Source organism: Schistocerca gregaria, chromosome 9 (genome assembly GCF_023897955.1).
Source record: "Schistocerca gregaria isolate iqSchGreg1 chromosome 9, iqSchGreg1.2, whole genome shotgun sequence".
In the NCBI taxonomy this organism is placed as follows: domain Eukaryota; kingdom Metazoa; phylum Arthropoda; class Insecta; order Orthoptera; family Acrididae; genus Schistocerca; species Schistocerca gregaria.
This window is the reverse complement of record NC_064928.1, coordinates 9,689,547-9,695,365: the sequence shown is the minus strand read 5'-3', so window position 1 is coordinate 9,695,365 and position 5,819 is coordinate 9,689,547. Positions and strand designations below refer to the sequence as shown.

The 5,819-nt window shown below is 45.4% G+C and overlaps 1 non-coding gene across 1 annotated transcript; it reads right to left on the bottom strand.

Annotated features, from left to right (window-relative positions):
* Positions 1-3,929: 3,929 nt before the first annotated feature.
* Trnat-agu (transfer RNA threonine (anticodon AGU)) lies at positions 3,930-4,002 on the bottom strand. The gene has a single exon. It is a non-coding gene; the product is annotated as a tRNA-Thr (tRNA).
* Between the last annotated feature and the right edge of the window lie 1,817 nt (positions 4,003-5,819).

The following is a 5,819-nucleotide window of genomic DNA, read 5'->3' as shown; positions in this document are numbered from 1 at the left end:
TGCAATCTGTGGACCTTCAGAGTATTGATGAAACATAGAAAATGCATCGGCATTGAATACGATAAGCACCATGCGGACTTTTCTCCATGGGAGTAATGTCTCAATCTGTCTACGCTTTGATAGTTCCCTGGAAGAACAGTAGTAGTTTCTGAAGCACATGTGGAGGCGTTCTGTAATCTGTGGACCATCAGAGTGTTGATAAGACATAGAAACTGCATCGGGATTGAATACAACAGGCACCATGCGGACTTTTCTCCATGGGAGTAATGTCTCAAACTGTCTACGCTTTGATCGATTCCTGGAAGACCCGTAGTAGTTTCCGAAGCACATCTCGTGGCATTCTGTAATCTGTTTACATTCAGAGTGTTGAGGAAACTCAAAAATTGCATCGGCATTGAATACAATAAGCACCATGCGGACTTTTCTCCATGGAAGTTATGTCTCAATCTGTCTACTCTTTGATCGTTCCCTGGAAGAACAGTAGTAGTTTCTGAAGCACATGTGGAGGCGTTCTGTAATCTGTGGACCATCAGAGTGTTGATGAGACATAGAAACTGCATCGGGATTGAATACAACAGGCACCATGCGGACTTTTCTCCATGGGAGTAATGTCTCTAACTGTCTACGCTTTGATCGATTCCTGGAAGACCAGTAATAGCTTTCGAATTACATCTCTAGGCATTCCGTAATCTGTGGACCTTCAGAGTGTTGATGAAACACAAAAATTGCAGCGGCATTGAATACAATATGCACCATGCGGACTTTTCTCCATTGGAGTAATGTCTTAAACTGTCTATGCTTTGAACGTTCCCTGGAAGACCAGTAGTAGTTTCCGAAGCACATTTGTAGGCATTCCGTAATCTGTGGACTTTCAGAGTGTTGATGAAACACAAAATTTGCATTGGTATTGAATTTAATAAGCACCATGCGAACTTTTCTCCATGGGAGAAATGTCTTAAACTGTCTACGGTTTGATCGATTCCTGGAAGACCACTAGTAGTTTCCGAAGCACATCTGGAGACATTCTGTGATCTGTGGACCTTCAGAGTGTTGATGAAACACAAAAATTGCATCGGTATTGAATACAATAAGCACCATGCGGACTTTTCTCCATTGGAGTAATGTCTTAAACTGTCTACGCTTTGATCGATTCAAGGAAGACCAGTAGTAGTTTCCGAAGCACATCTGTAATCATTCCGTAATCTGTGGACTTTCAGAGTGTTGATGAAACACAAAAATTGCATCGGCATTGAATAGAATATGTACCATTTGGACTTATCTCCATGGGAGTAATGTCTTAAACCATCTACGGTTTGATCGATACCTGGAAGACCACTAGTAGTTTCCGAAGCAAATCTTGAGGCATTCTGTAATCTGTGGACCTTCAGAGTGTTGATGAAACACAAAAATTGCATCTGCATTGAAAGCAATATGGACCATGAGGAATGTTGTCCATGGTAGTAATGTCTCAATCTGTCTACGCTTTGATCGTTCCCTGGAAGACCAGTAAAAGTTTCTGAAACACATGTGGAGGCGTTCTGTAATCTATGGACCATCAGAGTGTTGATGAAACACAAAAATAGCATCGGGATATAATACAACAGGCACCATGCGGACTTTTATCCAATGAAGTAATATCTCAAACTGTATATGATTTGATCGTTCCCTGGAAGACCAGTAGTAGATTCCGAAGCACATTTGGACGCGTTGTGTAATCTGTCGTCCTTCAGAGTGTAGATAAAGCACAGAAATTGAATCTGGATTGAATACAACAGGCACCGTGCGGTCTTTTCTCCATGGGAGTAATGTATCAAACTGTATACGCTTTGATTGTAACCTGGAGGACCAGTAGTAGTTACCAAAGCACATCCGGTGGCATTCAGTAATCTGTGGATCTTCAGAGTGTTGATGAAACACAGAAATTCCATCGGAATTGAATACAACAGGCACCCTGCGGACTATACTCCATGGGAATAATGTCTCAAACCGTTTACGCTTTGATCGTTCCCTGGAAGACCAGTAGTAGTTCCGAATCACATCTGGAGGCATTCTGTAATCTGTCGACTATCAGAGTGTAGATGAAACACTGAAATTGCATCGGGATTGAATACAACAGACACCATTCGGACTCTTCTCCATGATAGTAATGTCTCAATCTGCTTACGGGTTGATCGTTCCCTGGAACACCAGTTTTATTCTCCAAGCACATCTGGAGGCATTCTGTAGTCTGTGGACCTTCATGGTGTTGATGAAACGCTGAAATTGCTTCGGGATTGAATACAACAGGCACCATGCGGACTTTTCTCCATGGGAGTAATGTCTCAAACTGTCTACGCTTTGATCGATTCCTGGAACACCAGTAATAGCTTTCGAAGCACATCTCTAGGCATTCCGTAATCTGTGGACCTTCAGAGTGTTGATGAAACACAAAAATTGCAGCGGCATTGAATACAATATGCACCATGCGAACTTTTCTCCATTGGAGTAATGTCTTAAACTGTCTATGCTTTGAACGTTCCCTGGAAGACCAGTAGTAGTTTCCGAAGCACATTTGTAGGCATTCCGTAATCTGTGGACCTTCAGAGTGTTGATGAAACCCAAAATTTGCATTGGTATTGAATTTAATAAGCACCATGCGAACTTTTCTCCATGGGAGTAATGTCTTAAACTGTCTACGGTTTGATCGATTCCTGGAAGTCCACTAGTAGTTTCCGAAGCAAATCTTGAGGCATTCTGTAATCTGTGGACCTTCAGAGTGTTGATGAAACACAAAAATTGCATCGGCATTGAAAGCAATATGTACCATGAGGAATATTATCCATGGTAGTAATGTCTTAAACTGTCTACGCTTTGATTGTTCCCTGGAAGACCAGTAGTAGTTTCCGAAGCACATCTGGAGGCATTCTGTAATCTGTGGACCTTCAGAGTGTTGATGAAACACAAAAATTGCATCGGGATTGAATACAACGGGCACCATGCGGACTTTTCTCCATGGGAGTTATGACTCAATCTGTCTACGCTTTCACAGATTTCTGGTAGACCAGTAGTATTTTCCGAAGCACATCTGGAATCACCCATGCAGCCGACTTTTCCGACTTTACACGACGCTCACGCTAGTGACAGGCTTATTTATAGTTCGACGTCCATTTCACTCCTTGTCGACAATCACACAGCACCTGAGGTAACAAGCACATCTCGAGCCCCATTGTGCTTTCCATTGATCATGCCAGGTCAGTGCCTCGCTCTTTGCTACTGTGTAAATCTCTTGTCGTCCAACTGCAAAACACTGGGCCACAACAGGTTTCCGCGTCTCCATTGCACTTATCATACTACGAAACGCTCCCCAAACTTGGCAATCACCCATGCAGCCGACTTTTCCGACTTTACACAACGCTCACGCAACGCTGACGCTAGTGACAGCAGTATTTATATTTCGACCACGCGCCAAAGCGAATCAGCACATTTCGCCTACGGCTTAGGCCGCTCTCCTAGTGTGGCTGCTCGGTGTCTGCAGGCAACGAGGGGTTGCAAGCTTCCTGTGTTCGCACCTATATCACCTGTGCTTGCTTGTCAGAGACAGACTATCGCAAAACATACAACTCACTCCATGAATAGATTGCTACGGCATCTTTTATCAGCAGTCACAACCAGCAACACCAGTAGCAGCCGACTGCACGCAAAGAATGGGAACGTGCAGCGGGATTTACGTGAACTCGGCACAAGGCAGATCTTTCCGACGTAGGCTTGAGAATGTTATGGGAACATTTGTACTGTTTCTAAATTAAGTGTAGGTGTGGGAGGAGGGTGCTTCCTGCGCACGAATAAAAGCACGCTTGCGAATTGTGGATGCTAATCGTTCGCTTGTATCTGCCTAGACACCTCTGCTGGTTCTGAATTATTCCACTTTCATGTAGGTGTGTTAAAAATTCTGGAGGCGCTGGGTATCGATCCCAGTACCTCTCGCATACTAAGCGAGCGCTCTACCATCTGAGCTACTCCCCCCCCCCCCCCCCCCCGTTGACTAATTTTGCTACATACAGCCATATCAACGTCACAGACCCTTGCACTCCCATTATTCCGCAGACAAACACTACTCTCTATGTATCAGTGAGGGTGTCTCTCAGGTTTGGTGCATTCTGTACCGAATCGTAGTTGGCCACAATGAAAGTGGCACGCATAACGTCGAAAATAGAGTTCGGACACCGCTCTGAGTAAGACGAACGTTTTGTCGACTCTCTAGACTTCAATGACGTTAAGCCGTGGTACCTAAGACAGATCTGCACTCGATGACACCTTCATAACAGCCTGTCACCACACTTACATCTTGCTCTCCTTACGACAGTATACATCATATCAGTCTGTGACGCTGATTTTGCAACTTCTTGCGTGCCTTTATGTTCGCCGCGACCAACACTTACCATGCACTGACCACAAAGCAAGGAGGAGCCGCGGCTTGAACCCGAGACCTGTCACACGCTAAGCGAACGATCTGCCAAATGAGCTACGGCTGCACACACGACCAAGCCTGGCTATTCTCCATTCTTTGCGACTCTGATGTGCACGGACACGATGGTTGGTTGGTTTGTAGAGGCGAAGGTACCAGAGTACATAGGCGGCGCGGACACGTTCATATACACAAGAGTTCCAAGTAGTTTCGATGCTATGGTATTACGAATGCAAATTCCTTCTTCTTTTAACGTCTTAAATTGAAAGAGCGGTCACAAATTGGTCCATTTCACTTCTTGCCGACACTCACACAGCACCTGAGGTAACAAGCACATCTCGAGCCCCAATGTGCTCTCCATTGTTCATGCCAACTCAGTGCCTCGCTCTTTGCTACTGTGTAAAACTCTTGTCGTCCAACTGCAAAACACTGGGCCACAACAAGTTTCCGAGTGTGCATTGCACTGATCATACTACGAAACGCTCCCCAAACTTGGCAATCACCCATGCAGCCGACTTTTCCGACTTTGCACGACACTCACGCTAGTGACTCGCTTATTCATAGTTCGACGTCGCGCCAAAGCGAATGAGCACATTTTGACTACGGCTTAGGCCGCTCTCCTAGTGTGGCTGCTCTGTGTCTGCAGGCAGCGAGGGGTTGCAAGCTTCCTGTGTTCGCACCTATATCACCTGAGCTTGCTTGTCAGAGACAGGCTATCACAAAACATACAACTCACTCCATGAATTGATAGCTACGGCATCTGTTATCTGCAGTCACAACCAGCAACACCAGTAGCAGCTGACTGCACGCAAAGAATATGAACGTGCAGTAGGATTTACGTGAACTCGGCTCAAGGCAGATCTTTCCGACGTAGGCTTGAGAATATTATGGCAACACTTGTACTGTTTCTAAATTATGTGTAGGTGTGGGAGGAGGGTGCTTCCCGCGCACGAATAAATGCACGCTTGCCACTTGTGGATGCTAATCGTTCGCTTGTATCTGCCTAGACACCTCTGCTAGTTAGGAATTATTCCACTTGCATGGCAAGGTGCGCATGTAGGTGTATTAAAAATTCTGGAGGCGCTGGGTATCGATCCCTGTACCTTTCGCATACTAAGCGAGCGCTCTACCATCTGAGCTACGCCCACCCACCCGTTGACTAATTGTGCTACATACAGCCATATCAACGTCACAGACCCTTGCACTCCCATTATTCCGCAGACAAACACTAATCTCTATGTATCAGAGAGGGTGTCTTTCTGGTTTCGTGCATTATGTGTCGAATCGTAGTTGGCCACAATTAGAGTGGCACGCATAACGTCCAAAATAGAGTTCGGACACCGCTCTGAGTAAGACGAACGTGTTGTCCACTCTC